General features: G+C 43.5%; 1 pseudogene; it reads left to right on the plus strand.

Annotated features, from left to right (window-relative positions):
- LOC138775007 (protein C-mannosyl-transferase DPY19L3-like) lies at nt 1-25,592 on the plus strand (annotated as a pseudogene).
- The last annotated feature ends 250 nt before the right edge of the window (nt 25,593-25,842 follow it).

Genomic DNA, 25,842 nt, shown 5'->3' on the forward strand with positions numbered 1-25,842 from the left:
AGACTTGATGCCAAACTATACATTTGCGAGGAGCCATTCCAGCTTCTGCCATTGGACACATTTGAAAGGCTCTCAGATTCTTTTCTCCTTCATCCCTATTTTGTTATTCTTTTCTTCTTAATCATTGCCACTTGCCATCACTGTGTTCTACAACCTCAGGTAATAATTTAGTCTTCTTTCATTTAGTCACTTAAGCAGGTTTTATGTGTTATGATATCCCAGAAGACATATGTGTAATTTTCTTTAGATGACAAAACAGGTCTAATATCTAAGTATTTGTACATCTATGTAAAGAAGAGGACTGTGTGCTTCTGCATAGGCTGTGATAGCCCAAGTGGATCTGTAGCCAGTTTACGTTTCCTTTTTTATCATCGGATCAAACATACAGCTTCAAAATACTTACTTTATAATGCCTCTACCTAGAAGTTGGCTGATCTTGCTCACCAAATCTTCCATGCCAGGGAAGTACCTCCACAAGGCCTTCCTGGATGCTGCCAAATTACTGGCCCTTACCAGAGCCATTTACCAAACACTCTGGCTCAAGTGCTGGTCCACCGATGCTGCCTCCAGAAAAGTCCACTGCTCTTCTGGTTTAGGATCTCATCTATTCGGCAGCCACATAGAGAAACGCCACACACTAAGGCCCTTACTAAGACTTATTTCTAACCATCTTGGTTTCTTTGCCACCGCTGGTATTTTGACACTCCAGTCTCCACTGTGCCTCTGCGTTTGGGGATGTGACACCACAGACCCACACAGCCAATCAGAAGCTGCTGCAGTGTCCTGCCTCAGCCAGTGATTGGCTGAGCAGACCTGTGACATCACATCCCTGAATCCGGAAGTGGATCCTCAATGGCGACTGGAGTGGCATAGTGCCAGTGGTAGCACGGGAGCCAGGAAAGTATGGTATGTTTTTATTCACACTCTCCCAGGCATATATCCGGGGTTGTCCGGGCAGAACAGTTTAGTTATTGTTTCTCTTTCTCTGCTTGTGTACTGCCTGCATCAAATGTTGTCTATCATGAGGAGGAATATCACCTTGGATTTATTATACGTGGCAAATATTTCTGTGTATTTGAATGAAAAATACTAAGTTACTCTAGAAATATGTTTCTTTGATTTTTAGGAATCCTTCAACTTCTAAAAAGACGAATCAGCATGAAGAGAACGTGTGTTTCATTAGAGCAGATGTTGCATACAATGTCTTGCACAGCATGCTGTTTGGGTGCCTGGCTATTAGCACTATGAGGTGAGTCCATACTCCAGATCCATGTGTACAGGGAAGAGTAGGGGAATATTTAGCAGACCTGCTACTGTCAAGTTATTCGCTGCAAGCATCAACATTGCTTTTTTTTTTTTTTTTTTTTTTTTTTTTAATTTTTGAAAATGCTCATGAGATAATAAGATGTGTAATGGGGGTGTTTTCTATAACTATCTCTTTGTCCAGTTTTGATAAGTGTGCTTTTTGTGTTTCTTGTTGAATTTCATCAGTGAACTCAAAATGACACTGCCTTGTTTTGTTGCAGAATGAAATACCTCTGGACTTCACACATGTGCGTGCTTGCATCTTTTGGGCTAGCCAGTATGGACATTTGGGGAACTGTACTTAGACTGTTGAGCCTGCACACACCACAGAGGGTTAGTATTAATACACAGCATTTTGCTTCCTCTATATTGCTTAATATAGCTCTTTACTCTGTTGCTCTGACAGTTACATGTGATCTCTGGTAGAGATCAATGTAAAACCCCAATTGATTGAATCGAAAGAGCCTTGGAATGGACACTGTTGTTTTGCCACATTAATGCACTAGATGGCAGCATAGAGTCATATTTTAGTTCTCACATTTAGAAACAATTTTGTTTTGTTTTACATTTTTTTTAGCTCCTGTTAGATCCTGCTAGGAGTAGTAGTTTATCAGCAGCTGAAGAGTCACAGGTTGTATATTGACAAAAATTCATTATTTTCCAGACCAGTGCTCTTCGCTATTCTGCTTCTATATTGGTGATAGTTGCTGTGGTATGCAAGGTAAGAACATATTTATTTATTATTCCTTGTTGTTCTTGTTAAATTCTATGCTGATGCCTGTAGGCGGGGTGCCTATTCCTGTATGCAACAAACAATCCAAAAATATCTATGCCTCTAGTTTCTTGTACATTCTAATTGCTAGTTCTGTATTGTGCACAATATTACAGGCCATAGTACTTTGAATCGAATTGTATTATTATTCTAAAAATTCAGTTCAATACGTATACACAGTCATCGGCACTATAGAACAACTCATACAGTCCACTGTGTATTACTATTTGAGAATTTGCCACCTAAGAATGGAGGCTCACCTCAGGATAGATGCATATAGATCTTCGTGTGCAGAAAAAGGAAATATGAGGGGCACTCACCACAAACACTTTAACTTTTATTGAAGACTTTTTATTAAAAACGCCATGCAGGATAGGGCCATCGGCGAAGACGGCAGGATATCAAGGCAGCGTGACACTTGTTTTGCGCATGTCAATGCGCATCCTCAGACCGTCTGAGACCGTTCTTAGCATGAAAAGCACTAACAATGTCCGTTGTTATACAATGGCTGGAATTAAGGACAATGAATTAATTCCAGCTGTTAATTTACAACAATGGCTGAGATTCTCAGCACGTAGTGGAAAAATAGCCATAACTGGGGCGTGATGCTGAAAAGATTTGTGCGCAACAGCTAAATCTACCAGATTTCAATAAGCATTAAAGCAGAAATCCGCCGAAAATTTTTATTAAAGTATTGTATTGCCCCCCAAAAGTTATACAAATCACCAATAAACACTTATTACGGGAAATGCACATAAAGTGCTTTTTTCCCTGCACTTACTACTGCATGAAGGCTTCACTTCCTGGATAACATGGTGATGTCACAACCCGACTCCCAGAGCTGTGCGGACTGTGGCTGCTGGAGACGATGATGGCAGGGGGACACTGAGGGACACAGGGCACTGGAGGGACACTGAGCATCCCTCTGCCATCATCCTCTCCAGCAGCCACAGCTCGCACAGCTCTGGAGTCAGGAAGTGAAGCCTTGATGCAGTAGTAAGTGCAGGGAAAAAAGCACTTTAAAGTATTTCACGTAATAAGTGTATAATGGTAATTTGTTTAACTTTTGGGGGGGGCAATACAATGCTTTAATAGAAATTTTCGCCGGACTTCTCCTTTAATACCATATAACTATGATTGCTCTGGTTATTGTGCTCTGTGCCTGCAATGCTCCAGTCTTACCACTTGTTTGTCACCTAACGTACTACAAAGCCTTGTGTGTAAGTTTTATGCTAACAGTAGCCTGTGATCAGACTTGTCTGTGTATGCAGTGACACAGCACAGAAGTGTTATGCCTATTCCAGTATTACTAAGTACATTGTGTGTTTTTAGTTCTGGCCACGAATCACTGAGGAGATCTCTGAACTGCGGAGTTCTATGACCCTGACACAGTGCAGCTAATGAACTGGATCAAGTAAGAGCAAAACTTTTATTCCTGTCTAATCCAGATGTGATTACATGGAAGCAGCACTAAACAAATACATGTTACCGGGCTATGGTGACTGCAGAGCATGTACAGGTGAACAGTGCTGATGGCATATAGAATTTAGGAGGTTGCCTGCATAATTGTATTTTTAGAAGAATCAATAGGATATTCCCATCTCTGTACAAGGGCTTTCAGCCCCCCTCTGGTCCTGCTTGCATCTGCCAGAATGGTTGGGAAGCCAAAAACCGACAAGCCGACTGATTTACAACATTTTTGTTCTTCCCATTGACATGTGAGCTATGGTATTCTCATAGTGTTACATAAAAAGTGTAGCTGGTAAACTGTAGCTTGCAAACAGGCCAGGGGAGCCCTCATTTGATGACGGGGAATACTGTACCTGTTTAATTCTGCAGGTATATAGACCTGGTATAATGTTACTGCTGCCCATCTGCTATTTCTCTTCTCTGTTATCAGCACAATTACAATTCATAGTCTTCTCTGGTTGCTAAGAACTCGATTGTCAGACAAAATGTATTTAACTCTTTTGCTTAGTTACCTTTAAACTTTGAAAGTGAGATAGTACAAAGAGGCTTGACAGGTCTTAAAAGGACAATTTTTTCTACCTAATTCACTGCATTAATATATTTAGGTAGTTCCTGCAGCAGTATACAATGTAGCAAGCTCTCATTTTTTTTGAGATCTTGTACAGAGTTCAGATCACATAAACAGATATGTTGAATTGTTGGTAGAAAGCAAGGGCCCAGCTTTAATAAAACTGTCTATTCTCTGTGTAAAGTGAAGGCACTGTCACACAGGCTGGTTATAGCTGTCAGGAAATGTTCTTCCCAAAAATCGGCACATGTAAAAGGACCAGAGATTGATGAACAGGAAACTGCTTGCTCATCAGCTGATGACATCTTTGGGCAGCCATTAAAATCATCACTAGTAGATAGTATAAGAGGGAATGTGTGGCTGACTGTGATGAAATTAATGGCATGTGTTTTGCTGCCTTTGCCGAAGGCTGTATAACATCTATACAGACACACTGTGTGCAGTGGTCTGTCTCCGGCACTGTAGAGTAGTGTAGGTTTAAAGCACTTACGCCCAGAAAGCTGCTGTGCGCTGCCTGAGATATGCCCGCTGTTGATATGCACAGTGGGCTGAGCAATGGCAGCATAACATGCTTGGAAGCTTCCCTTTAAGCTTTCTTTATACAAAACCTTGAAAGCGCTGAAGACCTGCAAATCCCTTTTTGAGGCTCAGCCTGTGTGATAAATTCTTGTGACTTTTTTTTTTTTTTTTTTGTATCATTGATCATTTTAAATTTTGGCATAAAAAACATAGTCTTAGTATATGACTGATTTTTATTACTGTACAGATAGTGTCTACCAAGCCTATACACATTAGCCAAATTCAAGCAAAAAAGGTGATACTAGAGTTTAGACTACCTCTGGCTTTGATAGTCACTGCCACTGCAGCTCTGTTCCCATCTGCACTTCAGTTGCAGATTGTGTCATTTGACATGAAGCACAGTGCATTATCCCATTAAAAGAACTGCCACCATGATGCAACTATTGTGCAATGTGTCCAGCACTGGTTGTGGTTTAAGGGCCACGACTGGACATGTTCCACATTTTAGCTAGTGCCACTAACTAACACACAAGTCATCCTATTAACAGCTCATTATACTTAGCCTCCTGCCTATTCTGATGGTGACATGATGGAGCTCACGAGTGTGTAGTCCCCGGTCTGTGATCTCTTTCCCTGATTAAATAATGATATCACATCTGCTTTATGCTAATCTCTCGGCCCCTCGCCAGAGGATGCAGAGTCCTTGAAAGCGGAAAAAAGCCGTTCTCGGCGATTTCTGAAATAACTATTGATATTTTTTTATGATAAACTGTTCTGGTGACAAGATGTTTAAGACCATCATCTTATTTAACGCTGGCTAATACTTTATGCATTTTTGTCTCCGGAGAGCAGTTTATGTTTGAACAGATATAACTCACACAGAACTGTAAATATCTAGACTATATCATTGGTATCCTGAAGGAGGAAAAAAAAAGCCGAGACAGCAAAATATCTGCTGGGCTTTTTAAAGTGTAACCTGCAGAATAGAGAATAGTTACGGATAGATTCGTCTTTCAGGATGTCGCCGCTGCACTAATATGGCATACATTTGGATTAGAGCCAGTAGTGGTTATAACTCACAGTAGAAATTTGTAATAGTATGCCCTGCTTGAAGAATATAAGGTGCTGCCTATTAGAGATTACCCCTTTCTATGTGTCTTATGAGGATGTATGGTGGTAAAATGTAGAGCAGGGGTAGGGAACCTTTAATCTCTAGCTGTTGCAAAACTACAACTCCCATCATGACTGGAGATTCAAAGCTTTGGCTGCCCAGGTATGAGGGGAGTTGTAGTTTTGCAACAGCTGGATTAGCTGAAAGAAAGAGCATCCACTCTTAAGTCCCTATAACACGGGGCGATTCAGAGGAGCAAGCGAGCGCCAACCTGTCATGTTAGCACTCGCTTGCTCCTCATTCCCCGCTCGCTGCCGGTGCTATTACACTTGCAGACAGCGGGTAGGGGGCATGGGGGCTGCCCTGGGTGATTGTTAAATTGTCCTGGCAGCCCATAGAAGATATCCAAAAGAAGAGCCCGTGGAGCCTCATCAAAGAGTCTCGAAACACAGGACTGGCCAGATATCTCTCCGGGAAGGACCAAGCCAAGGGGTGGCTCCTGTAAGGAAACCACCAAAAACCACCGTATTAAGTGGCCCTATAAGTCAATGTAATGACAAGGGAAAAACCAAGGCCAGGTAACCATCCACCATACAGCTGTTGCGGGGTGTTGCCCATCATCAATGTGGAGCAGGATTCTGGCTTGGTGGGAGCAATGCCTAGTAGAGCCACAAGAGAAACAGATCACTGATCTCAGGGACGAATAGGCAACACCGACGGCTGCTAGTGAAAGCGCTCAATGCAGTGAAGACCTAAGTGCATTGCCCCCTGGGAAACATAAATATGCAAAAGAAGAGCCCGTGGAGCCCTGAGATCAGCGATCTGTTTCTCATAGAAGATATCTGCATGTCTGCTACCTCCGCTCCCATTACTTGGAGCGACAGCAACAGATTGTTGCCAGGCTGATCTTTGTGTTTCGCTTGTTGAAAGACAACGATCGGCCGACACCATGCATGTCGGCTAATTGTGGATTTCTATTACACAAAGTGGTTATCTGCTGTAACGGCCTATATCTGCTGAATACAGCCAATAATCACTTTGTGTAATAGGGCCTTTAGGTATCACATTGCATCATGTAATATGACTGCTGAATAGAGCTGCAAAGTAAACCGTCCCTTTAATATAATGTAAGGGTTATAAATACAAGTAATGGGCATGAGGCACACTACATAATACCCAGTGTGTGTATTCTTTTTTTTCTCAAATATGTTTTATTAGTCAGGGCTCCAGATGGCGACCAAAATGGTCGCCAATGCGACTGACATTTTGCAAATGGCGCCCAGATTTATTAATCTGGGCGCCATTTGCGACTGGCCCCGGCGGCAGCGCGCTGTCTCTTTAAGATGCGCGGCTGATGCGCGGCTGCCGGGGGTGTCCCGTCCTATCCCCGGCAGCGCGGCGCATCAGTGAGCTGCCTGGGGCCCTGACTTCCGGCACAGGAAGCGCGCGTCAGAGACGCTTCCTGTGTCAGAAAGTCACAGCCCCGGCGTACAGGGAGCTCACTGACGCGACGCGCTGCCGGGGATAGGACGGGACACCCCCGGCAGCCGCGCATCAGCCGGGGACAGCGTCCGAAGAAGAAGAGGATCGCCGGGGGAGCGGGTTGTCAGGTGAGTTTGTGTGTTTGTTTTTTTAAATATTGCTTAGCATAGAGGAAAGGGGGGGCATCTATAATGGGGGGAGAAGAGGGGCCATCTTCAAGGGGGGGAGAGGGGGCCATCTATAAGGGGAGGGGGTATCTATAAGGGGGGGAGAAGAGGGGGCATCTATAATGGGGGGGGAGAGGGGGCATCTATAAGGGGAGGGGGTATCTATAAGGGGGGGAGAAGAGGGGGCATCTATAATGGGGGGGAGGAGGGGGCATCTATAATGGGGGTAGAGAGGGTCATCTATAAGGGGAGGGGGTATCTATAAGGGGGGGAGAAGAGGGGGGCATCTATAATGGGGGGGGAGAGGGGGCATCTATAATGGGGGTAGAGAGGGTCATCTATAAGGGGAGGGGGCCATCTATAAGTGTAGGGCAAACTGGCTGCAGACACTGGGAGATAGATATATGCACAATTATTATCAGGTGTCTGTATTGTAGGGGGTCACTTGCATTAGTCACTAGGTGAGAGATATATCTATCTATATACACATCTTGTGGGGGTCACTATGGCTGCAGTCAGAAGTCTAGCTCAGTATGTATAGACTGTTGCAAGCTTTTAAAGGGAACCTGTCACCCCCGGTGCCGGGGTGACAGGCTCCCAACCCCCCGTTAGAACCCCCTATACTCACCTCATCTTCACCCCGCTTCTGAAGATGGTCGGTCACGGAGATCTCAGCCGCTGCAGCCTGACGCGCACACTGAGAGATGAGTCCAATGCTCATAGAGAATGATGGAGCGCTGGACTCTCCATCATTCTCTATGAGCGTTGGACTCATCTCTCAGCGCACGCCGGGCTGCAGCGGCTGAGATCTCCGTGACCCGACCATCTTCAGAAGCGGGGTGAAGATGAGGTGAGTATAGGGGGTTCTAACGGGGGGTTGGGAGCCTGTCACCCCGGCACGGGGGTCGACAGGTTCCCTTTAAGTTCAAGTTCAGAAGAGTAAGCCTCATTAAAAGGCTAGCCAAGTGAAGCTGAAGTACTGAGTCAGACTGTATATGGTTGTCAAGTTGCAAGTTTCCATGTTGAACGTTTTCAAACTAAGAAAAGAAAGGATCTAAAGGAGGAGGAGGCTGCCGCGGCCTCTGCACACAGTAAGTCCCATTTAACATAACATTAATTTTACATGGTTTAAAATGTTGGCGACCAAATATTCTATTTGGCGCCTAAATTTTTCAGGTTAGGAGCCAATGGCTCCTAGGTAAATTTTTTAGTCTGGAGCCCTGTTAGTGGCATTTTTAAAGTATGGAACATACATAATGATATTCATGAAAAGAAAAATGACAAAGTTGCACGCAGACGACCTAAGCAGTATGTTTGTATTTCATAACAATAATAGGAGCCATTTAACAACATGTAAAGTTATATAATTACATGGAATACAATAAAGAATCATTAGAAAACCTAAGAAAAACAGTTCTAACAAACAGTATCACCTCAAACATAGTATATGTGGCAGATATATACTAATACTATCAATAAAGCATAACAAAGTATCTTGTAATAGAAGAACAAGAAAGATTACGTAAGTTGGAGTGCTCCCAGGGTACCTCTTTGAGCGGCCATGCAATACCAGTCAGTGTCTTTAACCCCTTAAGGACAGAGCCTAAAATGGCCTTAATGACAGAGACAAATTTTATGAATATGACCAGTGTCATTTTATTCATTAATAACTTCGGGATGCTTTTACCTATCCGGCTGATTCTGAGACTGTTTTCTCGTGACATATTGTACTTTACATTTCTGGTAAATTGGAGTTGATACTCATAACAAATCTTTATGAAAAAAAAAAACAAAAAATGTGAAAAAATGCATTTTTCCAACTTTGAAACTTTTTTGCTTATACAGAAAGTTGTTATACCATATAAATTATATTATATTAGCATTAGCAACATGTCTAATTTATGTTGGCAGCATTTATTAAACGATCTTTCATTTTTTTTAGACAATAGGAAGCTTAAAACATTAGCAGCAAATTTTCAAATTTTCAGTAAAATTTCAAAATCAGATATTTTTAGGGACCTGTTCAGGTTTAAAGTGTATTTGAGGGGCCTGTATGTTAGAAAGCCCCACAAAGCACCACATTTCAGAAACTGCACCCCCCACACTCTGCAAAAGCATATCCAGAAAGTGTTTAACCCTTTAGGGGAGTCACAGAAATAAAAGCCAAGTGTGTAAGAAATTTGAAAATTTTAATTTTCTGTGCAGAGATTTTATTGTAATCCAATATTTTTCATAATTATAAAACCTATTACCAGAGAAATGCACCGCAATAATTATTGCCCCGTTTCTGCAGTTTATAGAAATACCCCATATGTGGCCCTATTGCGCTATTTGACGCAACCACAAGCCTCAGATATAAAGGAGCGCCTAGTGAATTTCAATGCCTCCGTTATGTTTGGTCATTTTTGACTGTACCACTTCAGGTTGGCAGAGGCTCTGGGGTGCCAAAACCTAAAAAACACCCCTAAAGGGACACCATTTAGAAAACTGCACCCTCAAGGAATGTAACAAGGTGTGCGCTGGGCATTTGGACCCCACAGGTGCTTCACAGATTTTCCGAACAATATGGCGTGAAAAAAGAAAAATTTATTTTTTACACTAAAATGTTGTTCTAGCCTTCAATTTTTCATTTTCTTCAAGGGATAAGAGGAAAAAAAAAACACAAAATGTGTAGCGCAGTTTCTCCCGAGTACGGAAATACCCCACATGTGGCGATAAAGTGCCAAGGGGGCACAGGACGAGCCTTCAAAGGGAAGGAGCGCCAATTGGCTTTTGGAAGCTGAATTTCACTGGAATGGATTTCAAGGGCCATGTCGCATTTACAGAGCCCTCGTGCTGCCAAGATACTGGAAACCCCCCACAAGTGACCCCATTCTGGAAACTACACCCCTCAAGGAATCTAACAAGGGGTGCAGTGAGCATATGGACCCCACTGGTGACGGGCACAAATGTGGAACAATGTGACGTGAAAGGGAAAATTTTCATTTTTTCACTTTCATGGCACAAATGTGCCCGTCATCAAGGGGTCCATATCCTCACTGCACCCCTTGTTAGATTCCTTGAGGGGTGTAGTTTCCAGAATGGGGTCACTTGTGGGGGGTTTCCAGTGTTTTGGCAGCACGAGGGCTCTGTAAATGCGACATGGCGTTCATCATCCATTCTGGCCAAATCCAACCTCCAAAATCCAAATGGCGCTCCTTCCCTTCGGAGGCTTGCCCTGCGCCCACATGGCGCTTTATGCCCACATGTGGGGTATTTACGGACTCGGGGGAAATTGCTCTACACATTTTGTTTTTTTTCCTCTTTTAACCCCTTGTGAAAATGATAAATTCAAGGCTAAACCAACATTATAGTGTAAAAAATTTAATATTTCATTTTCACGCCACATTGTTCCACATTTGTGCCCGTCACCAGTGGGGTCTATATGCCCACTACACCCCTTGTTACATTCCCTGAGGGGTGTAGTTTCCATAATGGGGTCACTTGTGGGGGGTTTCAACTGTCTTGGCAACACAGGGGCCTTTTGAATGCAACATGGCCCCTCGAAATCCATTCCATCCAAATCCAGCCTTCAAAAACCAAATGGCGCTCCTTTCCTTTGGAGGCTTACCCTGCACCCGCATGGTGCTTTATGTCCACATGTGGGGTATTTCCGTACTCAGGGGAAATTGTGCTACACATTTAGTGTTTTTTTTTTATCTTTTAGCCCCTTGTAAAAATGAAAAAATCATGACAAGATTAATGATTTAGAGTAAAAATTTAACAAAAATTACACTAAATGTTGGTCTAGCCTTGATTTTTTCCATTTCCACAAGGGGTTAAAAAAAAAAAAAAGAACACAAAACGTGTAGGGTAGTTTCCCCTGAGTACGAAAATACCCCACATGTGGGCATAATGTGCCATATGGGCACAGGGCAAGCCACCAAAGGGACAGAGCGCCATTTAGAGGATGGAGGCCATGTCGCATTTACAAAGCTCCTGTGCTGCCAGGACAGTAGAAACCCCCACAAGTGACCCCATTCTGGAAACTACACCCCATAAGGAATCTAACAAGGGGTGCAGTGAGGATATGGACCCCACTGGTGACGGGCACTTACGTAGAACATGTGCCGAGAAAATAAAAAATACAATTTTTTTCATTTTCACGTCCCAAATGTGGCCGTCACCAGGGGGCCATATCCCCGCTGCCCCCCTTGTTAGATTCCTTATCGGGTGTAGTTTCCAGAATGGGGTCACTTGTGGGGGTTTCTACTGTCCTGGCCGCACAGAGGCTTTGTAATTGCATCATGGCATCCTCTAATGGGAATGGCGGCCATACCTACTTAGCTGGGGAAAAGGGACAATTCTAATTTATTTGGGATATTAGGCCAATTATTGGTTTATAAGGTTGAAAATGACAGGTGTCCATCAAATTCAACCTGTGTTGACCCAGAGGAAGGCAAAAAACCCTCGTGAGGCAGACAACAGTAGCCTCCTCACAGGGGAAAAATTCCTTCCCGACTCCATAATGGCGATCAGAATAATCCCTGGATCAACGTGACCCCTGAAATAGGAATAAGGGACATTAGAAAATGTAGAACCCCAATGACGTGTGGTGCGCCTTGAAGCGATCCAGTATGCAGAGGCCCGGGGTGATCAGGACAGGTGTCACACGGGAAAATGGTGTCCTTCCTGATCCCCCTGTTACCCCACACTCTGCACTTCTTCTGGGGTCTCCTGTTTTCCAGTGTGGGGGACGTCACCTAGAAAATGTTGCCCTGGTGCGATACGGGGTCCCTCACATCCAGAAGCGCGGGGTCCGCTCCATGGCTGCTAAATATTAGGGCTCTATTACTGCTTCTGATATGTTTGGATCGTTCCGCAAGCTACAGGGCAGCGAGGGACCGGAAGAGGGGGTGCTGGTATAAAAGTTATCCCCGTACAGGTGGTAATCTTTATCCAGCAGTGGGAAGATCAGTTCCCGGACGATCTTCCCACTTGTTCCGAGGATGGGGGGGGGAAGGGGGCATCTGGGGGCTGGATTCGGGTGTCCCTTCCTACATACACTCTAAGGGTACGTGCACACTGCGGAATCGCGACAGATAACCCTTCATGCATTCCGCAGTTGGCACCCGCCGGCGGAGTGATGCGGGCGCGTGTCTCCACACGTGTCATAGACTCCATTCCATGCACGGGCGGATTCCGCTCTCCGTCCAACGTATTCATTCTTTGGATGGACGATGGAATCCGCCTGTGCATAGAATGGAGTCTATGACACGGGTAGAGACATGCGCCCGCATCAGTCCGCCGGCGGGTGCCAGCTGTGGAATGCACAAAGGGTTATCCTTCGCATTCCGCAGTGTGCACGTACCCTAAATCTGTAAGAGTACCCAGAGGTACGCTCACAGAGTTTGTAGAATTTCACACCATACCGTCATCTCTTATTGGGACGGTACTGGCGGAAAAGACGTGTCTGGGGGGCAGCGTACGCTACGCTACCCCCCAGACATGTCACTGGATGATGAGGATGAATGGAGGAAAGAAGGATCCCCCCCATTCATCCTCACTGGCTGTTTCGGTGTCGGAGGCAATAATAACGTGTCCCTCTGACGCCGAAAACACCCTGGGGGCCATCTTTATACGGGGACTAGTATATGGGGTATGTAGTGGTGTAGTGTCAAACTTTATTCAATGTAGTGTGGTGAAATGTAGTGTTTTTTACGTGTTTTTTTTTTTTTACAGTAAGTATAAAAAAAAACCTACGCCAACAAAGGCGTTGCTGATAAATGCCGCACTTATGTGCGGCACTTATCAGCAGACCGTGGCAGTAGGATATAGAAAAAAAACACCCTACGCCAAAAAGGAGGAGTTGCTGATTAGTAGCGCACTTTCATGCGATGCTGATCAACGCTCAGCGGCGATAGGGTGCGGAAAATAGGAAAAAAAAAAAAAAAATTCTACATTCTGAACATCCCTGTAGCTGCTGTTAAGTGTATTACACATATCAGCCGCTAGGGGGCAGCAGAGCGCAAAATCCGGAAAAAGACAAGGCTGGAGCCGAAAATAGCTGAAAAAAGCCGATGGGGACCGCCGGAAAGAGCCGAAGACCGAATGAGAAGACTGAGGACGCCGCGAACCCGGAAGACGCCGATCAGGACCCCAGGACAGGTGAGTAATGTACAAATACCTGCTCTGGACCCCTCAGCTACCTAGCTGAGGGGTCCAGAACAGGTATTTACTATTTTGGGGGACTCTGATCGCCGTGCCACCGGCCGATCGCCGTGAACGGCCGGCCGGTACCGGCCGTTCACGGCGATCGGGCCGGTGGCACTGTGACCACCATTACTTTTTACAGTAATGGCGGTCGGTGCCGTCCTCGGACAGCACCGACCGCCATTTTTTTCTGGGTCATCAGTTCACCGATGACCCGGAAAGGTTCCGATCGCCGCTATTGGCTGATCTGAATTGATCAGCCAATAGCAGCGATCGTAAGCACGGGGGTGTTAACCACCCCCCGTGCCGAGAAGCTAAGATGGCCTGCTATGATTTATAGCAGGCCATCTTCCCCGATCGCTGTGTGCGAACACGCAGCGATCGGGGAAACATCGGGCGTAAATTTACGCCCTGATGCGTTAAGTACCAGGGCGCGAGGGCGTAAATTTACGCCCGATGTCGTTAAGGGGTTAAACTGATTGACAATAGGTTCTCTCTTTTCAGTAGTGAAGTCATGAATTAGGAATTCTTTCCATTTAGTCATAAACTTTTTGTTGATTTTTCTTTAGTACGTAGTATATCTAAGAGTTCCCAATGAAATATTTCCTTTAAGGTAGATATTATTTCAGATATAGAAGGTATGGTGTCTAGCAACCAGTGTCTTAGTAAACATTTTAGGGAAAACAATAATGTTAGGTGAATCCCTTTTGAAGAGATTAAATGATTCATAGAAGTAGCAGAATTGTCTTTAATGAAATGAAAAAGATAGCTAAGAGAGAGAAGAGGTATTGCATGACCCCATGTGGATAAAAGATAGATCCGTACTGAGTCCCAAAATTCCTGAACAAGTACACGGGACCAAGCACAGTGATACAAATCCGCCTTAGGAAGTGCACATTTTGGGCAACTTTTCAGGTAATGGGCAGGTGAAGTAGAAGAAGGAAAGTTAAAAGCGTATATGGCCTTATGAATAAAACGGAAATGTATTTCCCGTAACACAACATTAGGAGTGGCAGAATGCACAAATTGATACCCTCTCAGAATTTGTTGTGTCAGATCCGTAGAAGGAAGTATGGAGGACTATTTGTGTTGAAATATTTGTTGAGATAAAATTCTTTGTGATCGTGATCTCCATAAATATGTGATAAAGAATTATGTATAGATGGTACCGGAAAAAGATTGTCAAAATCCATATTACATTCTGCCTCGGCAATATTCCGTACTCTATTGGTGAAATATTCTATTAGTGAGTTGTATTGTGGTAAGTGAGAGGAGGGAAGATTAAATTTCATTTGGACAGTGTCCCATGACAGGAAGGTACCAGAAGTAGTATCTAATAAGTCCCCTATAGAGGAGATATGTGCACTCCGCCACTCTAATGTCTGGACATTGAGCACCACCTTTTAGTGAAGGAAGACAATGAGTAGAATAGGCTATACGCGGCCTTTTAGATTGCCAAATAAATTTAGTAAAATAGGATTGGAGTAGGGAGACATCAGAGTGTTTAAAGCGACTCCATACCCACAATCTGTCCCCCCCAAACCACTTGTACCTTCAGATAGCTGCTTTTAATCCAAGATCTGTCCTGGGGTCCGTTCGGCAGGGGATGCAGTTATAGTGATAAAAACAACTTTTAATCTGGCAGCGCTGTGTCTAACGGCCGGGGCTTACATTTATATAAGCATTAGGCTGGCACAACCTCTCTGTCTTCCTCCCCACCCTCCTCATCATTAGGAATACTCCAGGCAGATTGCTTCCTATTCCCCACCTGTGTGTATATTGAACATGGGCTGGATCGTTAATACACCTGTGCAAAGCTCAAACAGCAGTAAATGTTCCTGGATTATTCCTAATAATGAGGAGGGTGGGGAGGAAGGACATAGAGGTGGTGCCAGCCTAATGCATATACAAATGTAAGCCCGGCCGTTAGACACAGCGCTGCCGGATTAAAAGTTGTTTTTATGACATAAACTGCATCCCCTGCCGAACGGACCCTAGGACAGATCTTGGATTAAAAGCAGCTATCCGAAGGTACAAGTGGTTTGGGGGGGACAGATTGTGGGTACAGAGTCGCTTTAAGCAAAAGCGGAATTGTTTGCATTGGATACAATAAGTTTCCAAAACACATCATTTTAATTAAATGGGTACGACCCAATATCGAGAGGGGTAGAGATTCCCATCTCTGTAAATCATGTTTAATTTTTTGGAATAGTGGGTGATAAGTCAAAGAGTACAATGAGGAGGGAGTGCGACCAATTTGAATACCAAGATAGGTAAGACTAGATCTGGCGACAGAAACTCCCGCAGGGCCTATGGATGTCCTTGCATGTGGGGCAAGGTAAAGAAGTTGACTTTTTTGTACATGAATTTTGTAACCAGAAAAAGAACCGAAAAATTTCAGATTATCTAAGACAGCTGGGACATGTAAATCTGGATCTTCTAAATATATTAAGGTGTCATTGGCAAAACACGTCAATTTAATGATCTGGGAGACAACCTTTATTCCTGAGAAGATGTCTGAAGAAATAAAATGCCTAGCGAGAGGTTCCATCGCCAAATTAAATAATAAAGGGGACAGGGGGCATCCCTGTCTTGTGCCTTTCTGGAGAGGGAAACTATCTGAGAGGAAGCCTGGAGTGTGGATCCTGGCCTTAGGAGATGTATATATCGTAGAGATAAAATCCCTGAATTGACCAATAATTCCAAATTTAGTTAGTCATATCCAGCCATTCCCAACTGATATTATCAAAGGCCTTCTCGGCATCAATAGCTAATAGGCCTGGAGAATGACTGGAACGACCCCCAAATTGTATACTTGCTTGAGCTGCCAGAACGGTTCATATATTGTGACACCTGAGCGTCCCTTTATGAAGCCGACCTGATGATTTCCAATCAACGAAGGCATAATCTCTGCTAACCTATTAGTCATAATTTTCGCCAATACTTTTAGATCTAAATTTATCAATGAAATTGGACGGTAAGAACTTGGGGATGTTGTATCTTTACCTTGTTTATGTAAAACTTTTATATATGCCGTGTCCCCTGAAGGTAACATGTGGTGCTCAGTTAGAATAGTTTGGAAAGGAGAAAGGGAGAGATATCAGACATAGATTTGTAAAATTCTGCACTATAACCATCAGGACCCGGAGCTTTGTTATTTTTAAGTGCAGAAATTGTTTTAATGATTTCCTCCAAGGTCACTGGGGCATTTAGATCAAGAAGAGAAGAGGTGTCAAGACAAGGTAGAGACAATGAGTCAAGGAAAGTTTTACCAGCAGCCAGATCAAGTACATCTTTTGAGTAAAGTGAACGGTAATATTGTTGTAGCAGTCGGGAGATGACTTTAGGATCATTTTGTACATTACCAGCTTTATCTTTAAGGGCAGTGATATTAGAGATAGATTTGCGGCCTTTAGCGAGATTTGCTAACATCTTCCCCGATTTTTTTTCCATATCTAAATAGGCAAGACATATATTGGTCTCTATATAGAGAGTTAAGCTTTTCCTGAGCTATTTCCAAAGCTTGTCTGGCTGACACCCATTTAGATTTATTATCATCAGTAGGGGAAGATAGAAAGAGTGTATAGGAAGAGCGTAGTGTTTGGGTAAGAGGTATGTTTTCCTTGCCTCGCGCTTCTGGGCAGCCATAAACGAAATTATGTGGCCTCGGAGGACTGCTTTAGCAGTCTCCCAGAAAAGCAAGGGGGATTGTGTATGTTGTGCATTATTAGAAGAAAAGTCCGACCACCAAGTTCTTAAAAGTTTAGTAAATGAGACATCATTGGCTAAATGAGAGAGAAATCTCCAAATTATGTCGTTTTTTTGGAGAAATTGTCTCTAAGGGTGTGCCTTCACACATACCGACTTGCTGCGAGTTTCTGCTACGAGGCCGAGGTCCTGGAAGGCCCCTATCACTACATACAAGCAGTGGTCTGAAAGACCGATGCGTGTATGTAATGCAGCCACCCCCTTAACTCCTTCGGCTCCCGCACCGGTCCCGCACCGCTGTCTCCATACATTACCTGGCTCTGGCTGCATGGGGTCCCGGCGTCTTGCACTGCCGCACTGCCGCCCAGCCAATCAGTGTGTTGCCCAGCCGCAGCCACTGATTGGCTGGGCGGCAGAACAGGACCCTGGGACCCCGAGCAGCCAGAGCCAGGTAATGTATGGAGACAGCGGTGCGGTTAAGGGGGCGGCTGCATTACATACACGCAGCAGTCTTTCAGACCACTGCTTGTATGTAGTGATAGGGGCCTTCCAGGACCTGGCTCGTAGCAGAAACTCGCAGCGAGTTTTTTGCTGCGAGTCGGTATGTGTGAAGGCACCCTTAAATGTAGACTAACAGGGGAGTGATCCGAAATCACCAGGTCATGTATGTCAGAGTTTTCCACTCTGCACAGAGGTTACGATGAAACTAGACAATAGTAAAAAAAGAATACTTTCTACTATTTGGGTGAAGGTGGCGCCAGGCATCAGATAGAGGTAGAGTTAAAGGACAAGTGCCATGAAAAACTTTTTCCCAGTAATTGAAGCACATTGCAAAGTTATATAATTGTGTAATATGCTTCAATCACCTATCTGCCTCCCTTCCCTGTCTTTTCCCCCCTCCAGCCCCCCACCAGGAAGTGTCCTAACTCACACAGACCTAATGACTGTCGTCACCGTCACCAGGCAGCTCCTTCTTGTGAGGATGAGTCATCAGCAGGAGGGCTGGTCTAGGTCCTGTTACAGCAGCCCCCCCTCCCCAGTCCAAGTGATGGCTTGCAGTTGTTCAGCCAATGGGAGCTGAGCAAGCTGAGTCACCTGACAAGGCAGGGAAGGGGGGGCTGCTGTAACAGGAGAAGGAGCTGAGAGAAGAGCTTGGTGATGGTGACGACAGTAATTAGGTCTATGTGAGTTAGGACACTTCCTGGTGGGGGTGGGGGGGGGGGTGGAGGGGGGAAAAGACAGGGAAGTTAGGCAGATAGGTGATTGAAGCACATTACAGAGTTATATAACTTTGTAATGTGCTTCAATTACTGGGAAAAAAACTTGTCCTTTAAGAAAGGTAGATAATATATTATCTTGTGAAGAATTGTGTAATGTGGTGGGCTTTGTTCTTTTTCTATCTTCAGCTGTAATAAGAACTGTGTTTAGATCACCACTAATCACCTTGAGAGGATTATCATCTTGAAGAACTAGAGCCTCCAATTTCTTAAAAAAAATCTGATCTATGATTATTGGGTCCATAAACATTATAGATACTATACTTGCCAGCTGGAGTGTCAACAACAAGATGACATATTCTTTCTTCTACAATTACCAACAAAAACGGCTGGAAAAAGATAACTGCACCTCCAAATGATGAAAAAATATATACAATCTTTATTACACATGTATGCAAATGGACAAACATTTAAAATCATTTAAAAGTTCACGCATAACTGTTCACCGGTTCCAATCCAACACGGCGAAAACTGACCTATCATAAGCTTATGCAGGGACTAGCAGCATAAATGATACAACAATGACAAGAATGTGGAAAAAAAATGATGTGAACAATCCAAAAACTTATAAATCCTAATACCCCAATGTCCAAAGAAACTGAAGTGTTAAGCACAAATAACCAAAGGAATAAGAAACAAAATCATGATACAAAGTATAAAGTGACTGCTGCCACTCCAGATTAGGTCAGACCAGAACATCCCACGCGTTCCGTCACCAGGACTTTCTCAAGGGTGAAACTTAAGTCCCTCTTTGCAAATATTTATATCAGGGATAATTAGTGATAAGAAACAGATGTATAGCGCTCAATACGATTATTCACACAGTGGATGGGATCCCGTATCATGTAACCCACGCGAGCGTGGCTGCGCCGCCGTTACTTCCTGGTCACATGTATGGTCATGTGAGTACTTCAAAGACACGTGATGGTGACGTAGACTGTAAGACTATGCGCATGCCCTAATGGTTAACACTCGCGATGCCGAAGGCCACTATATGCAATAATACAGATGTAACGGTATAACAGCGCACAGAATTTGTCCATAGAAATAATTAGAGGGTACAGAAATAAATAAGGATAAATATGCGGCATAAACAGAAATTTCAGTATACTGTTATGACTGTGTATGGTGTTTTAGAAAATAGTATGTTTTTGCCGCATATTTATCCTTATTTATTTCTGTACCCTCTAATTATTTCTATGGACAAATTCTGTGCGCTGTTATACCCTGTTACATCTGTATTATTGCATATAGTGGCCTTCGGCATCGCGAGTGTTAACCATTAGGGCATGCGCATAGTCTTACAGTCTACGTCACCATCACGTGTCTTTGGAGTACTCACATGACCATACATGTGATCAGGAAGTAATGGCGGCGCAGCCACGCTCGCGTGGGTTACATGATCCGGGATCCCCTCCACTGTGTGAATAATCGTATTGAGCGCTATACATCTGTTTCTTATCACTAATTATCCCTGATATAAATATTTGCAAAGAGGGACTTGAGTTTCACCCTTGAGAAAGTCCTGGTGACGGAACGCGTGGGGTGTTCTGGTCTGACCTAGTGGCAGCAGTCTCTTTATACTTTGTATCATGATTTTGTTTCTGATTCCTTTGGTTATTTGTGCTTAACACTTCAGTTTCTTTGGACATTGGGGTATTAGGATTTATGAGTTTTTGGATTGTTCACATCATTTTTTTCCACATTCTTGTCATTGTTGTATCATTTATGCTGCTAGTCCCTGCATAAGCTTATGATAGGTCAGTTTTCGCCGTTTTGGATTGGAACCGGTGAACAGTTATGCGTGTACTTTTAAATGATTTTAAATGTTTGTCCCTTGCATACATGTGTAATAAAGATTGTATATATTTTTTCATCATTTGGAGGTGCAGTTGTCTTTTTCCAGCCGTTTTTGTTGGTAATTGTAGATGTTGCTTAGGTTGTGATTACTAGCACTCCTCATTATTGTTTGTGGTGCCAGCCCGGTTTGTATACATATTCTTCCTTCGTCGTCATGGTATTGAGACAACACCGAGCAAGCTAGTTTTTTGTGTAAAAGAATAATAACCCCACATTTATGGGTAACAGCTGATGAGCCATATACAGCACCCACCCAAAAATTTTTAAGTCTGAAGAAGTCTGATTCAGTCAGATGTGTTTCTTGTAACAATACTATATCGGCTCTAAACCTTTTAAGATGCTTTTAAGACAGACATCCTCTTAGAAGCGGAACGGAGCCCCTTAACATTCCAAGTAATTGATTTCATATAGTATCAATAGGAGAGGAGGCATAGAAATAGGACCCTGGGAGCACGAAAGGATAGAAATAGATTTATAAGACAATAGCATTAGATAGTTTTGGGTAATATTTGTCAAACTAGAGGTGATACATAAAATAACCAATATCTTAACAGCATAAACTAAGCGAAGCATGATGTATATGGACTTCACTGTTTTCGTATCTTCCAATGGACTGAGCGTTCGCAGACTCCGCATTGTTGAGAACGCTAAAGATAAACTGAAATACGGTCACAACGACTTTTGCTCACAAAATTTCTGAACAGTAAAACTTAATCTATTCACGTTCCCCAACCTCCTGAGAGGTATAGTAATAGGCACAGGGTAACATGTATAGGTATGGGGATGGGTAAGGAGGAGAAAAAGGCAGGGAAGAAAAAGGGGGAGAAAATGTAGGGGAACAAAAAGGATCTGTGGAAAGAAAGGATTGTATAAGGTTAAAGTACACATACAGTATTAAGCAGATTTTTCCTAAAATAATTATCACAATATGAGGAGGGGTACTCCTTTACAGGAGGAATCCCTTAATTAGTGAAACAATGAAAGACAAAAAAAATACTCAAATCAGATGAACAGCAAAGCGTCCAGTATATAAGTGGAGGATCTCCGATTTTTTTCCATGTTTTCCACTGTCTCAGTGGGGCTATCCAAGCGTCACCTCTTGTTTTAGTGTGTGTATTCTGTATCATAAAATTACTTTAACCTGGTATTAAAAGGGGCAATGCTGTATTATCAAATGTTCCAGATCATTGGAATATTAGAGAAATGTATGTAATATTTACTTGTAAGAGAAGAGAACTCCAGAAGCAAAAGGATCCCACAAATGAGAAGTGTCTATTACTGTGCATACAGTCTTCTGTCTCTGGTGTTTGTGTACCCCTAATATTAAGATACTTTACAACAGTGGATGTATTGGTTGTACAATAATGCACCATATATTTCTATTGTGTAGGTCACATACCCCAAAGCATGCAGTGTTTGCTGGAAGCATGCAGCTACTGGCTGGAGTAAAACTTTGCACTGGAAGAATACTTACTAACCATCCCCATTATGAAGACAAGGTCCTCAGGGAAAGGACAAAACAGGTAGGAAAATAAATATGTCCATAGTGGGCAGTTACTGTGGTTATATTTTCCTATCAAGGAGGGCAGTATCATAGTGAAACAACTGCTATTTGTAAGGGGTAGCATTATAGTAGTAGAAGAGATACAGCTGGCTAGCACTGCAAATCAACGGGGTGCATCAGGGAATGTCTCCTAGATTATCCATACGGAATGTAGGTGCTGAATGGGGTGCCAAGACAGAGGTTATAGATATATGCTTGTATCCAAAGAGAAAAAAGTCTAGCACTCAACAATAGGTTGAATTAGCTTTATTCCATAGACTTCTTGCGTGGAGGGGATGGAGCGAGGTGCGGGCGCTTCCCGGAGAGACAGCCATTTTAGGCAGACTGCTTTTTCAGAAAGGCAGTCTGCTTAAAAAAGTCGTTGTTCCAGGACACGCTGCACCTCGTTCCATTCCCTCCCTGTGCTAAGATGTCTGTGGAATAAAGTTTTCAAGCCGATTCATTTTTATTATGAGTGCCTTCCTCTTTGGATACAGTTATAGTAGTTATATTCTTTTACATGGGGGGGGGGCAATATTTAGTAGTTATATTCTTGTACATAGGAAACAGTATTTTTGTTTATATTTGCCCTTATGGGCAGTATTTTATATTACTGCATTTGACTGCAGCATTCCATTTTTCTTTTTGCACATAGTGTTGGGGGCGGTATTATAGTAGTTATAGTCTTGTACATAGAGGTTGTTTACACAAACCTATACCTCTGTCAGTATGCCGCAATAATTTCCACTGTTTACCCATACAGTGGAATACAATGCAGATAAAATTCCCTCTCCCTGGCATAGGAACAAGGGCAGTCCTCACTACAGAAGATGCTGGGTAATGGCAGTGACATGTAACATGCCTGATGTTGCTGGTGGCCTCCTTGTCAAATAAAACCCTTCCCTTCCTTTCTAGACTTGGTTGCCAAGACAGCGCAACAGCTAGTGAAAAGCCAAGGCCCATGTCTTCATATAGTGAAATCCTAGGTGCATTACCCCCTGCGAAACATGAATTTGCAAAAGAAGAACCCGAGGAGCCTCATTTAGGAGTCTCGAAACACAGGACTAGCCAGGTATCCCCCCCCCCCCTGGAAGGACCCAGCCTAGGGGTGGCTCCTGTTGGGAAACCACCAAAACCACCATATTAAGTGGCCCTATAAGTCAGTGTAATGACAAGGGAAAAACCAAGGCCAGGTATCCATCCACAGGAGAGCTGTTTCGGGGTGTTGCCCCTCATCAGTGTGGAGCAGGATTCTGGCTAGGTGGGAGCAATGCCTAGTAAAGCCACAAGAGAAACAGATCACTGATCTCAAGGCCACCAGCCAAACGTAACACCGCCGGCTGCTGGTTAAAGCAATCAATGCAGTGAAATCCTAGGTGCATTGCCACCTGGGAAACATGAATATGCAAAAGAGGAACCTGTGGAGCCTCAGTTATAAGTCTTTTTTTTTCCATTGTCATTACATTGACTTATAGGGCCACTTAATATGGTGATTTTAGTGGTTTACCTACACCCCACCCCTTGGCTGGGTCCTTTCCAGAGGGATATCTGGCTAGTTCTGTGTTTCGAGACTCTTAAATAAAGTCCACAGGCTCTTCTTTTGCATATTCCATGTTTCCCAGGGAGCAATACACCTAGGATTTTACTGCATTGAGCGCCTTAACCAGCAGCCGACAGTGTTATCTTTGGCTGGTCTCCATGAGATAAGCGATCTGTTTCTCTTATGGCTCTACTAGGCATTGCTCCCACTTAGTCAGAATCCTGCTCCACACTGATGAGGGGCAACACCCCGAAACAGCTGTCTGTGGATGGATAACTGGCCTTGGTTTTTCCCTTGTCATTACATTGACTTATAGGGCCTTTTAATATGGTGGTTTCCTTACAGGAGCCACCCTTGCTGGGTCCTTTCAAGAGGGATATCTGGTATAGCACAATTGGAGGATCTGCATGAGGTCCAGTGATTACTGTACTATATATAGTATATAGTTGTTAATACTGGAATTACTTTGAAATCTCATTTGATGCAAATTATGTCATTTAACAGGTGTACCAAATATATGCAAAGCGGTCCCCAGAAGACGTTTACAGCATTCTGAGGTCGTTTGGGACAGATTATGTGATTCTGGAGGACAGCATATGTTATGAAAGGAGACATGGCCGAGGATGCCGTCTGCGAGATCTGCTGGACATTAATAATGGACATGTAAGACATATGTTACGAATCAGTTCAGTGTAGTACATGGTTTTCTGTTTTTCTTTAGACACTGTGTAGACAGGATAGTTATGTATATATCTGCATGTATGGCACTTACTACTTAGCAGCATTAGCTGTAGCCTCTCAATAAAGGGCCCCTTAGATGTGGGCTGACAGTATACTAATAGGTCCACTGTCAGTATGATTGCAGAAGAAACTGTAGCATCCCTGTGTGAGGTCTCTTGGATCAGAGGAGCAGGAGTTTTGCTCTGCATTGCTGTTTAATAGTGAAATGTTCTGATTAAAAGTATTCCCTTTGTGCATTTGAGACAGCTTTTTATAAATAATCACTAGAGATGAGCGAACCGGGTTTGGGTTCGAGTCCATCCGAACCCGAACGATTGGCATTTGATTAGCGGGGGCTGCTGAACTTTGATAAAGCTCTAAGGTTGTCTGGAAAACATGGATACAGCCAATGACTATATCCATGTTTTCCACATAGCCTTAGGGCTTTATCCAACTTCAGCAGCCACCGCTAATCAAATGCCGAAAGTTCGGGTTCGGATGGACTCGAGCATGCTCGAGGTTCGGTCATATCTAATAATCACTATTAGGCTATATGTTCACACGCTGTACAAACAACGGCCGTTCAGCCTAGAACGGCTGTTGTTTAATGCTACCTACTGCCGGAATTAATGATCATGATCATTAATTCTGGCCGTAGGTAGTGTTAAACAAAGGTTGATCACAGCGGAACGGTTGTTGTTTCTTCAGCGTGTGAACATATAGCCTTTAGCTATAGCTGCATAGTAAACTTTTTCTTGAATTTCTTTTTCATGTGACCTTAGTAATTTAGCTGACATGTGTCAGTCAATTTGAAGACTTCATTGCAAAGATCTGGCCGACAGCCACAAGACTGCATAAGGTTACAGGATGTTATATTTTTTTGCAGCAATGCATTTATTGTCTGCAGGTGGTAACTCTTCAGATGCTGTAGTAAAATGCACAGAAAGGGTGCTCTTCAGATAGATGTAGACAGTGTGAGTAATATGCGATTAAAAAAAACATTGTGAATATGTTGTATTTGGGACCTTTCTAATGACTAGGAGTGAAGGGAGGAGGAATGGAGAGGCGCCACTGGCCTAGGGCACTGGGGGTGGTAGCGGGGTTTGCGGGGTCGTTGTGGGTACAGATTCACTTTAAGTACATCTGTTTCTATAACCCTTGTGATAAAGTATTTATATTTCTTAATGGCTGAAACGATTATGGACGGCGATGGACACAATGATCCAGATTTAAAGCCTTCACCCTCACCTCGCTTCTGTGATGAATTAAGAGAGATTCACCTTTCTACACAAAGTATTTCACCAGGGTCTTCAAGAACAAAACTTTCCACGTTTACAGACTATCACGGAAAGCTGTGATGCAGTAGCCGAGAGCTGACAGACTGCACTGTGGATGGGGCTAGCTACCAGAATGAAAAGTGGAGCGTTCCTGCGTGAAGACATTTAGGGATGTTTCCTAGTCTATTTTATTGTGTTTTTAATAGCGTAGTGTTTGAACTTGAAGTGAGGTGAATCATGAATCACAGTGGATCTTGAGGCCTAACCCTAGGGGCGCCATCCACTCTTTCTTTTGGATTCTGCCCTTTTAGTTGTCTCGCACAGTGCTAAA

Source organism: Dendropsophus ebraccatus, unplaced genomic scaffold, assembly GCF_027789765.1.
Source record: "Dendropsophus ebraccatus isolate aDenEbr1 unplaced genomic scaffold, aDenEbr1.pat pat_scaffold_1235_ctg1, whole genome shotgun sequence".
Classification (NCBI taxonomy): Eukaryota; Metazoa; Chordata; class Amphibia; order Anura; family Hylidae; genus Dendropsophus; species Dendropsophus ebraccatus.